This window comes from Puma concolor, chromosome C1, assembly GCF_028749965.1.
Source record: "Puma concolor isolate L17-30 chromosome C1, mPumCon1.1.hap2, whole genome shotgun sequence".
In the NCBI taxonomy this organism is placed as follows: Eukaryota; Metazoa; Chordata; class Mammalia; order Carnivora; family Felidae; genus Puma; species Puma concolor.
In genome coordinates this window covers 25657697-25670152 of record NC_141674.1, presented here as the reverse complement: position 1 = coordinate 25670152, position 12456 = coordinate 25657697, and the positions used below count along the sequence as shown (strand labels likewise).

Below are 12456 nucleotides of genomic sequence, written 5' to 3'. Positions count from 1 at the left end.
ATCTTTACACTGTTCACACTGCTGGCCCAGCTGGGCCTTAAGCTATGGTTCAGATGAGCTGTGCGGAGAGGAGCCGGTTAGGGGTGCAGGATGAGCAGAGGTCTGGAAGGAGGACTGACAAGACAGCTGGCTGGAGAGGGAAAGCATGTGGACAAGGAACAGAGCGTGGAGAGGGCTGGAGCATGGCCTGGTCATGGAAGATCTTAAATGCCAGTAGACAAGAGGGAGCTCTGGTAGGTTCTTAAGCAGGCTTGTCCCACCGGGGCCTTTTCCAGTGGAGAGAACTCACGCGAAGAAAACCAGTCAGGAGAGGGGCACCTGGGTGGCTCACTCAGTTAAGCGTCCGACTTCAGCTCAGGCCATGATCTCACGGTTCGTGAGTTCAAGCCCAGCGTCGGGCTCTGTGCTGACAGCTCAGAGCCTGGGGCCTGCTTTGGATTCTGTGCATGTGTGTGTGTGTGTCTCTCTCTCTGCCCCTCCCCTGCTCATGCTCTGTCTCTTCTCTCTCAAAAATAAATAAACATTAAATTTTTTTAAAAAAAAGAAGAAGAAAGAAAAACAGGAGTCTATTGTAGTGACCCAGGAATGAAGGGTTGAAGATTGTGCAATAGTGGGGAATCAAGGCAAGGAGAAGCATAGCTAGAGACGATCCTGCCTTAGAGTCTTCAGTCAAGGGGAACTGGCTGAATGGATATGTTGCTGCAAGAGGTACATACAGATACTTGTGTATTTGCTGATGTACATAGGTCCTTAGACTCCATTCAATTAAAATTAAAGAAGTGCATTGTTTGCTATGTGCAAGTTTTTGAGCTAAGCCCTGTGCAAAACAAGGTCAGAAGAGCTCTTAAGGGTTTTGCACTATTAGGGGCACAAGTTAAATGTACAAATTCATCTTGCACATTTCTGCTAGAAGAAGCTTCTGGAAGCACACCTGGTCAGCTCACCTGTTAACCAGAAACCTTCCATGGCACCCACGTTCACAGAAGCTAAACATCTTATCCTGGTTTTCAAGGTCTTCATGACCTCAACCTACCTCCCCAACCTTATTTCCCTCCCTTTCCCTTCAGTGACATCCCGGCAAAGCCAAACAACTGGTGGCTCCTGTGCATATCTATGCTCATGGCCTCGCTCTGTGCATCTGTTTCCACTCTGGCCTCCCTGGAATGCCCCCCTTGCTCCAAAGGCTTATGTCTGAAATTCCCCATCCCTCAAAGTCAAGTACATGTGTCTGCTCACCCAGGAAGTCTTCCCGATCCCCTCTCTTGGACTCCTGGGAGTCATGTCTCCCTCTTTTGAACTCTCTTTGCCTACAGCCCGCGTTTTCCTTGACACTGACCACTTTGTGCTATATTTGTGCTCCTGCCTTACCTTCCCAGCCAGAGCTGTGGTCTCCACCTCATTCATTTCTACAAGTCTCCCAGTTCTCAGCACGGTGCCCCCAGCACCTGGATCCATACGTGTCAAGTGATGAATGAGTGAATGAATGAATGAATGAATGAATGAATGAATGAAGCAGGAGTCAAGCACAAAGGGACTTATATGACTAGTAGATCCACAAGAGTCCCTCAGTAAATGTTAAGTGCACAATGAGTGAATGAGGAGTGTAATGACTTTTACTTTAGTGTACATGTGTGCAAATCAGAAGGCTTTCCTACCCCGGAACATCATTCATTCATTTATTCATTTATTCATTTATTCATGTAACAGCTGTCTGTCTGTTTATCACATGGCATTGTCTGGGCAGGGTGCTGGCATTGCATATGTGAATGAGACCCAGACACTGTTGGCAAAGAGGAGACATGTGTATGCACAGTGAGATGGAGAGATAGGGAGGGATAGGGAGTGAAAGACAGTACAGACCAGAGATGCTATCCTGGAAAAGGTGAAAAAGCTGAAGGATGGAGAGGAAGTTACCAGGTAGCCAGGGAGGAAAGCTGGTGGGAGGGGAAGGGCCTTCTAGACAGAGGAAGTGACATGACGTGGTCAGGTGCAAGGGCTGGAGCATCAGCTTCGATTTTGTGGCAGGAGGCAATGGTGGGCAATAAAGCCGGTGGAGCAGGCTGCCGCCCAAGCTTGGAGGACCTTGGAGGCCATGAGGCTGTGTTTGGACTTGTCCTGGCATCCTTATGGAGAATGGAGTGACCTGGGGCTGGGAGCCCAGTGAGGAGGCTGTCCCAGATCGTGGTCGGGATGAGAAGCCTGAACCCTGGCAGTGGCAGTGGGGGGTGGAGAAGAAGGGACGCATTCAGGAAACGTTGAAGTGTTCACACCAGCTGGTCTCACTCTCGTCAGGAAATATGGAAAGTGTGGTTTCTTCTGTTCCCCTGTGTTTTGTTGCATAACATACAATACGTAAAATACACAGAGAAGTGGAAAGACCAGCCCGTGAGCACCCGAATGCCTGCCACCCAGGCTCAGCCACTGTGGAGACTCTCCCATATTGGCGTTCTCTTTGTTTTTGCCTTTATCCCCGTTTTGCTGAATCACTCGAGAGTACATTGTGGACATCATGGTACTTCATTCCTAAATACTTGGGCACGCATCTCCTAAAGCGGAGGGTGTGTGTCTCCATGGCGCGGCGGCATTAGCAGACCCAAGACAGGCAGCGTGATCCCCAGGAAGGAAGGTTTAGAACAAGGGCCGGAGGAGAACAGAGGGCCCTAGGAGCAGCTGACAGGCGAGCACAAGAAATCAATGATGGAATTCTGGGCAAGGGTGAGGACCATTGTCACCTACAGGAATAGTGGTCACGGGGTGGGCTGGAGGGGAGACAGGAGGACCCCTTCCTGACCCTCAGGAAGAGAAGATCAAGACAAGGACATGGAATGTCCTCTGCAGGGTGACATAGCAAGGACTATAAAGTCATAGGGATGTGCTAAATGTGTGTGTGAGGCCCCTACGATGGGGAACAGCAGGGAGAAGGTGAAGGTAGCTTTGGTCCACCCTCTAGAGAGCTTCTGGGCATCCCACAGCCTCAAGGGAGCTGATGCCCAAGGAGCAGAGGAGGGCTTCCGGCTGCACTGAGAGCAGCCAAAAGATGGAGATGAGAGACAGGACGCCTTTCCCTTTCTCGTTCAGTCCCCCACCCAGCTTGTCTTTTCCTGACAGTGCATGTGATGTCCACACACACATCTGTGCTCGTGCCTGTTTTCTCTCCTCTTCTGTCTCCCTCCCCCTCTTCCCTCTTTCTCTCTCTTTGTCCCCCTCTCACCTCCTCTCCCTCAGTGCCCCACACAAGCCCTTCACCTGACTAACCAGCAGCAAAGTGAAGGGAATTCATGATTAGACTCTAATGAAGACAAACACAAAAAGCCCTGTTTGTGTTTGAGTCCTTATTCAGAATAAGATCTAGCTACTACTTTTATTTATTTTTTTTTTAATTTTTTTTTTGAACGTTTATTTATTTTTGGGACAGAGAGAGAGCATGAACGGGGGAGGGGCAGAGAGAGAGGGAGACACAGAATCGGAAACAGGCTCCAGGCTCCGAGCCATCAGCCCAGAGCCTGACGCGGGGCTCGAACTCACGGACCACGAGATCGTGACCTGGCTGAAGTCGGACGCTTAACCGACTGCGCCACCCAGGCGCCCCTACTTTTATTTTTTTAATGTTTATTTATTTTTGAGAGAGAGGCAGCATGCAAGTAGGGGAAGGGCAGAGAGAGAGGGAGACACAGAACTCGAAGCAGGCTCCAGGCTCTGAGCTGTCAGCACAGAGCCCAACACGGGGCTCAAACCCACAAACCGTGAGATCCTGATGCTTAACCAACTGAGCCACCCAGGCACCCCTAGTTGTTATTTTTAAAGTGGGAATATCTGTATAGGATTTTTCTATATAAAAAATAGACACTTGTTTTGAAAAATTCAAAATGCAGACAATAAAGAAATTTGTAGAGAGCAAAAGTCCCCTGAATCTGACTCTGTTCTCCTCCACACGGCCCACAGAAGAGAACCATTGAGATCAGTTTGTTCTGGTAATTCTTTTAGTTTGTATGCCGATAGATGCATAAGGCAAATGCAGCAAACGTGGTTTCTAAAACAAGATAATCTCCATGCATGGCTCAGTGACTCGCTTTTGATTTACTGTTTAATCCTGTATCATCATATTATTATGTCAATATATAGAGATCAGCCTCATCCCATTTGATGGCCACAGAGAATTCTGTTGGAGGCACAACTATAATTTATTTTTCTACTCCCCTATTAATAAAGTAAATATTTTCAGTTTTTCACCCCAGTGAATATCCTTACACATGAATCTTTGAACAGTTGTCCAATTATTTCCTTAGGATATATTCTCAGAAGGCAAATTTTAATACATGATCTCACATTTCCCTCTGGTCACTGTGGCAATTTACGCATCCACCAAAAGTCTGCCTCCCTGCATAGCATCACTAGCTGCTGTCAATCCTGTCTGTGTTTCTCAGTTTGACAGACAAAATGATATCTAACTGTGTTGGCTGCTTCCCGTTCTCGGTATATTTTTCCTTGGGGGAGGTTTTTTTCTTTTCCTACAGAGGACTCAACTGGGTTGATTTTTAAATAGTGTATAATTTCAGTGTAGAATTCTTTTTAATCCCTATTTAAAATGTTCTTAAAACTTACTAAGTGGTGGGGTGCCTGGGTGGCTCAGTCGGTTAAGCGTCCGACTTGGGCTCAGGTCATGATCTCACAGTCTGTGAGTCCGTGAGTTAGAGCCCCATGTCGGGCTCTGTGCTGACAGCTCAGAGCCTGGAGCCTGCTTCGAGTTCTGTGTCTCCCTCTCCCTCTCTGCCCCTCCCCCACTCACGCTCTCTCTTTCCTTCAAAAATAAATAAACATTTAAAAAGTTTTTTTAACTTAGTGGTTATGTATTTCATGTGATTTACTTGTTATTTTTACTGCATTGCACCCTTTTTACTTTTTGAACTTTTGTGTTATTTATGTTCCATGTATACTCGAAGAAAGTGAAAAGAGCACAGGGTTTTTGTATATTTCTTTTTTTTTTAATTAATTTATTTATTTGGAGAGAGACAGAGACAGTGCGAGCAGGGAAGGGGCAGAGAGAGGGAGAGAGAATCCCAAGCAGGCTCCACACTGCCAGCACAGGGCCGGCTGTGGGGCTCGAACTCACAAACTGGGAGATCATGACCTGTGCCGAAACCAAGAGTCGTACGCTTAACCGACTGAGCCACCCAGGTGCCTATATATACATATATACGTATATATATATCTCTTTTCCATCAAACGTATTATGCTGTTTTTCAGACAAAACAGATGATGCGTCCTTATTGTTTTCTTTCATTTTTAACTCTTCCTATTGTCAGCTGATTTGATTTAATTGGCTTTGTTTTTCCTCTAGTGATTTGAAAGTTCTGTATCCTATTTTTTTTTATTCTGCCAGCGATCTTGTGTTTTCATTAATTCTGTTTTCAACACTATTCATCTTGCTCTCCTTTATTTTGGGAATCTTGTTGTTTTCATTTTTATTTTAAGGAAGCTATTCTTTTTTGTTTTCACATTGCCCTTGACAGCTTACTTTTGTTATTTCTATGTATTACCGTCTTGCACCTCCCTGAAAATACTGTTTATGTTCTGTTTTACAATGCCTCCTATTTTTTCCTGCATTAACTGCATCTTTCAGTTGGACCATTTAATCTGATTAATCAGCTGGATTCCTCTGAGGGGCCAATTCTCTTTACATCCCCAGGGGTTTTGTTGTTCATTCAACATCGAGTTGCAGCTCAGAGCTGGACTCTGGCACCAGACTGCCCGCCACTCTGATGAGCCGTGTAGCTTGGGAAGGTCTTTAAGCAGGCACTCTGGGCCTCTGTTCTCTAAGCTGTAAAATGGTGATTTAAGACAGTACCCATCACCTAAGGTTACGATGAGGTTAAGTGAGTTAACATATCTAAGCACTTGGAACAGTGCCTGGCATGTAATTCCCAAGTGACGAGAAACCCCTCCTGGAACTGGGAAGGCGGTTCATTTTACTCAGATGGGGCCCCTCGGCAAAGTAGGTTGTAGTTCACCCCTGAGAGTCCCAGGTGGTGGGTGCCATGCTGCTGGTGGGAACAGGTGTCAGGCGGGCTTCCCCTTGGTGTCCCAGATGGGACACGATGTGGGAAAGCCCACAGGCCAATCCAAGGGACCATCCCCCGGGGCACAGACAGCAGAAGGCCTGCAGACACCTCTCCTCAGCCTGCCCTTGGCCCCAGCCGAGCACTGGAGATGATCAGAGGGATCTGTGGTCAACCTCGCCCCAGCAAGCCGGGCAAGGAAGGACAGTGGGTAGCTGCAGGTATTGCCCTCAGTCCTGGGTGGGGTCCCAGCAGGAAAATGGGCCCTTCCTGGGTGTGCAGGACAAGCATAGGCTGGCAGTCAGATTCTGCCCTGGAACCCAGGGGCGTCTCCAGCATTTGGTAGGTGTGTTTTCCCCTGAGTACCAAGAATCGGACAGGCTGACCAGTGAACTCCATCCAGGCCTGACAACCAACAGCAGGAGAGCAGACTGTGCTGCACCCTCCACGTCACTCTTCCTCGTGTGGTCAGTATGTAGAACGTGGAATTTCATCCCGTATGGATGAGACGCCTTCTCAGTTTCCAGTGTTGGGTTAGAGTTTTCCCTGTTATAATCAGTGGACCAGCTCAGAGAAAAATTGAAGAGAGGAAGCAAAGCCGTCTGCTCTTGGTCCTGCCCTCTACCTGACATTTATCAAACACGTACCTCGTACCACATTCTTGATCAGTTATTACTGTCCCCATTTTACAGATGAGACCGTCGAGGCCCAGAAAGGGTGAATATCTCACAATTACCCAGTGATGTGGGTTTCAGACCCTTTCTGTCTAGCTCCAAACTCTTCTCTCCCCAGTCTGTCGTTCTGACCCTGGTTTAGTTCCACTGAACAAAACACACATTGAACACTTTCTCTGCACCAGACACTGTGCAGTGGGAAACACAACAATTACACTAAGGCCAGTCTTTGTCTTCCAAGGGCTCACATTCCGTGGGAAGAAATAGTCAAACGAACAGGTCCCTCCAAGACAAAGCAGAGACTGTAAGCAGGTGCAAGCCAAGTTCAGCAATGGAAAAGAGAGAGAGAGAAGGCCTGCCTGGAGGTGTAGAGGCGAGCATTCCAACTGAGGGGAAAGAGAGCGAAGGCACGAACACAGGGCAAAATGTAGCGTCTATCCACAAAAGAGTGCTCCCTTGACGTGGCTGGGGACCGCATGGGAGAGATGAGGTTGCTCGGGTAAAGAGGGCTCTCCGCAGGACCCTGCAGGCTAAGATGAGGACTCTAAATGGATTTTTCAGTATAATGAGAAGCCATTGGAATATTTTGAAGACAGTAACGACATTCAGTTCAATTAAAATACTTGGAGCATTTACTCAGTGCCAGGCGTTCTGCCAGGTACTGAGGGTATAAATATAAATAAGAAAGAGTCTTTTCCCTTGAAAGTCTCAGTCGTATGGGTAGAAATTTCATCAGTTAGGAATGGAAGTAGAAAAACTGACTAAAGCTGGCTTCAACAGATGGAGGTTCACTTTTCTCTTGGAACGAGGATCTGAAGGTCCCGTCTAGACCCAGGGCGGCCGCTCAGGATGCTGTTGCCTTTCTTCTTGCTGCACTGCCCTCGGCTGTACCCTCATGCTCGCCTGGTTAGCTGCTGCGGCTCCACACCTTGTGTCTGTGTCGCAGTCTAAAAGAAGAGGGGAGAGGACAGGGCACAGATCTTTCTCCTTGGGATGGTTTGTGTATTTCTTCAGGAAGAATCACCATCCTTACAGACGTCTTCCTACACTTTATTCATCAGAACTCGCCATGGATGCCCGGCTGGGAAAGCAGGAAATCAATTTTGTTTCGTTGTTACAGTTTCACTAGTAGAGATAGACGAGTTTTTGGAAATGGAGTGCAGATAGACCGTCCTACAGGGTCGGCTACAGATTCTAATATAATGCGATAAATGCTGTGGTAGAAGTTTGTACAAAGCACAACTGAAAAGCATTTGCAAGGATAGTTCCTAATCCCAGGTAGCAGTTGGGGGCAGGGTGTTAGAAGAGGAGCTATTCTAGGTGCATTTGAAAGCATAGTAGTAGTTCGCCATGCAGGATGGAGGTAACATGAAAGGGAGGAAGGGGTGAACGTACAGAACTGCTTCTGGAGGAACCCATTGTCTGATGTGACATGATGGTATCTCCATTCCTAAAAGAAGGTCACTGGTGGCAATGCCAAGGAGAAATTGGCTGGGAAACCAGGGAGGAGTCTAAGATAACTGTTTGAGAGGCCCTTGCTATATTCAGGAGAACTGCACCTTGTTTCTGAGTACAAATCTGGCTAGGCTTACAAGCTATATGTGAGGGGCTACATGGAGGGGAAAGGGGGGAAGGGAGAAGAGACAGTCTTCTCCAAGTGTGCTTTCCCTAAAGAGATCTGGGGCCCATGGAGGGTGGAAATGTTGTTCTGGAAGCTTCAATTTCTGCTCTTAATGCTCGTATTTGGCTAATGAGGATAGTTTGTTGATTTTTAACTGTAGGGATGCTTTTTAATGATTAATGCAAAGGGTGACCTGGAAACTCCATACTTGGCTGTTGGTCACCAAGCAGTAGGATTACCGAGGGGTGGGAGGGAGGCACAGTTTTGATGAACCAGAACCCCTACCCAGTGGAGCTTGTCTTCCTGGGAGGAGCCTGAACTAGACAAAACATCTGGCTGCACCGGAAATCCGGACTCCCTGCCTGCGGTTGCATATCAATCATGGGGCAGCAATCCCCCACTGCGGTCACTGTTGTTCCCCTTCAACAGCAAGTGGGCAACTGGCCCAGAGGAGGCAGAAGGCACCAGAAGTGAAGCTTCTGTTCGTAGCTCTTGCCAGGAATCGTGGCCGCAGGTTTAGCTGCTTCCAGAAGGTTTGTTTTTGAGCCACGGCACTAGTTAAACCTTCAACAGAGAAGGTCCATGTACTTGCACTCCAAGAGCTGACCTCCTGAAGGAGCTGAACGGATAAGCACATACCCGGCGGGGTGTTCCTTTGTCAGGCTTAAGGTTTCGACAAATCAGGAAATCGCCAAAAGGAGCTCAGAAGTTTTTTGAAGGAGAGGATATGGATAACCCGGTAGGTGTAAATGTAGATGTAAGTGTGGCGATGCTCTCTGGCAATTTAGTTTTCATGGATCACCTCTAGAAAAAAGAAACACAAATTACTTCAAATCATCCAAGAATAATAATCCAGCTGGGCTACACTGGATAGTTGAATTGGCCTGTAGACATCAAACTGACTGCCAGTTTACCATCCCAAAAAATGAATTCCAGGATTTCTTAGAGGGGGGATTCCATTCAACTGAAGAAACGTAGACTTCGTTGGGACCAGTATAGATCTCCCCCGCTCAAAAGATAAGGAAACCAGCAAAAAATAAATAAAATGAACTTGTATGATGCCACTTAACACATACCATTCTTGAAAAAGAATCATTTCCCTAAAGAAATAGAAACATAGGTGCGCCTAGATGGTTCAGTCGGTTAAGCCTCTGACTTTGGCTCAGGTCATGATCTCACGGTTAGTGAGTTCGAGCCCCATGTTGGGCTCTGTGCTGACAACTCAGAGCCGGGAGCCTGTTTCAGATTCTGTGTCTCCTTCTGTCTCTGCCCCTCCCATGCTCTCTCTCTCTCTCTCTCTCTCTGTCTCAAACATAAATAAACATTAAAAAAAAATTTTTTTAAATGGAAACATTTTCTGAAAAAATTTTACTATAGTAAACAAAAGAAAATGTAAACGGATTTATAGATAATATCCTCATTGACATATGAGAAGTAGGGATGATCTGTAGGAGAAGATTGGATGATGCAGTGGGGGAGGGGAGATCCTGAGATAGAAGGACAGTGATAGAGGCAAGCAAAGAATGAAAAAGAAGCTAAATACACAGGAACCAAAATCCACAAGAGCAGCATTTGCCTTGTAAAAAATAAAAGCATTCAAGTAAGAGACAAGCTGGAGGATCTGAGATTGCAGAGAAAAACTACAAGAATGTGGAAATAAATGAAAGAGGAGTTGCCAAATGCAAAGGACAGAGTACCAACCAGGCGGCACATGTGGAGAAGAACGAGGAGCAAATGGAGAAAGGGGTAATAAAATACAAGCTGTGAGCAAAGTCCTCTGAGAAGGGGCAGACGATGGACCAGGGCTAAAGCATCCTGGTGAATTGAATGGACTCACTGAGTTCCAGGCAAAACTAATTAGATACAACTTGATGAAAAAAATCAAACAGTTCCAAGAATAATGAAATCCCGGAAAGCCTTTGGGAAAACACACCCACACAGGTAAGCACACCATCAATCCCCCTCAGATAAACAGTCATTTACAAAAAGCCACCACCACAGAGAATCCAGTCCTCCTAAAATCGCTTCCTCTTAACATCAAAGGCCGAAGCCAGTGGTGTTGTGAGACCCAAGAACCATTGATCCAGCCAGGATATAATATGCACAGAAGACACAGAAAATTGACACTCAGGCTTCTTGAAAAGCTTGCAAAGACATTGCAGCAGGCTGTATGATGGCCCCCAAAGATATCAGGTTTTAATGACTGGAGCCTGTAAACATTAGCTTACTTGGAAAAAGGATCTTTGCAGCTGTGATTAAATCCGGGCCCTTGAGATGAGGAGGTGAGCCTGGATTCTCTCCAGGTGGGCCCTAAATGCAATCACACGGATCTTTATAAGAGGGAAGCAGGGGGAGATTTTATACACACAGAGGAGAAGACAGACACAGAGACTGGAACGATGGAGCCCCAAGCTAAGGAATGCCAACAGCCACCAGGGACAGAGAGAATTATTTCATGGGAATAGTGTCTATGCCATAATAAGGCCAACAGTCGTGGATCTTTATGTAACCTAACAAGGAAACATAAAATGAAATCTGTCGTAAATACAAGAAATTGACAATCATAGGAGACTTTAACACATCTCTTAAGTAAGTATAAAAAAAATGTTGTACACCTGAAACGAATATAATATTGTACATTAGTCACACTTCAATAAAAATAAAGAGAACAAAAACAGAATTTGTTCTGTACTGAAAGGTACCTGTCAGTGCCAGGTACCTTTATATGTGATTTCATCTACAATAATTCTCCTAGCAACACTGCTGGACAGATGCCCAGTTACTGCCATTGTACAGACAAGTAAACTGAGGCTGTGCAAGTTCACCTGAGTAGCTGTCATAGAACTAGATTTGAAGCTATGTCTTTGGCTCCCTAGCCACTGTTTCTTTTCCACTGTGTTACACAGCCTCTTCAGGAAGCATGAACCTTTCATGTTATGGAAAACACTTCTTCCAAGAAGGATAAAGACACATCTGCCCCTCACAGAATCCCCTGACACCTCCAGGGCAGGTTCTGGCTAATGACAGTCACGGAGCCTTCGTTTACAAGGTGCTGATGACGAGACGGAAACCAGTGCAAGGTCAGCCAGCAAGGAAGGGTGAGACACAAGGAATAGCCCAAGTCCTGCATCTGTATGCTTGCCCCAGAATGGAAACTGTGGCCGGGTGGAAACTATGGTTTCTTCAGTGACCAGAAGCTCAGGTTTATTCTCTTGCTCCCAGAAGTAACAAAAGAATCACTTTTCTATTGAATACCAGCTGGCCCCAGGAAAGAAGAGCCTTTTCATTTCGCTCTAGACACCAATGCTTGCTTTGGGCTTTGGTCTGTCTTCTCCGCTTTTGCTCTTTGGTTGGCGGGATGATTTAATTATTATTGTCTGCTATTATGATCATGGTTTAATTGTTGGTTTGCAGCTTCGTGGCTCAGAAGGGGGCATTTTATAAAACAAGTATTATTTTCTTATTGTCGTTTCCAATGTCACTGAGGATAATTTAGGTTGCCTTCTCATTTGGGGGCAGGAATGATTTCTGACCCCCTTCCCCCCCGTAGCAGCTGTTCATTTGTGTGCTGTTGTCTCTTGTTGTAAAAAGATCCGCAGTTAGGACTCGTATCTGTGCAGCATCCATTTGTTCATGGAGTGAACAGTTGTTTGGGAGTACCCAAGGCCCTTTCACATTCGGGGGCCAGTCAGAAGGCAGGTGAAATCAACATGTCAAGATGTTTTTGCGTATCTTTCTAATGTGCAACAGATACAGATGAACCACCTGTAAGCAGCAGGGCATGCGGTATCCAAAAAAAAAAAAAAAAAACCCCAATGTGTCCGCATTTCCTTGGGACTGAGAGAACTGGGGACCAAATCCCAGAAGCAGGATTTGCCTGCGAAGTACGGGCGCCTGTAGTGAAAATCGAGGTTCTCCTAGCTTTTCAGATGGAGACTCTGGTAGAAAACTTTTTCCTGTCGTTGAGGCCGAGTATCAATGAACCGTACTGCCTTACCAGCAAAGTCTGGCCGGCTCTCAGTGGCAGGCTGGTGGGAAGAGGTCAGGGAGCAAGGGCCGGGTGGAAGAGGCCCTCCCCGGGGCACCTGCTACAGGGAGACTGCGG

The 12456-nt window shown here is 46.5% G+C and overlaps 1 protein-coding gene across 7 annotated transcripts in view; it reads left to right on the top strand.

Annotated features, from left to right (window-relative positions):
* Positions 1-12456, top strand: part of CSMD2 (CUB and Sushi multiple domains 2) — a 602428-nt gene that overhangs the window by 423038 nt on the left and 166934 nt on the right. The gene's annotated exons all lie outside the window — the stretch shown is intronic.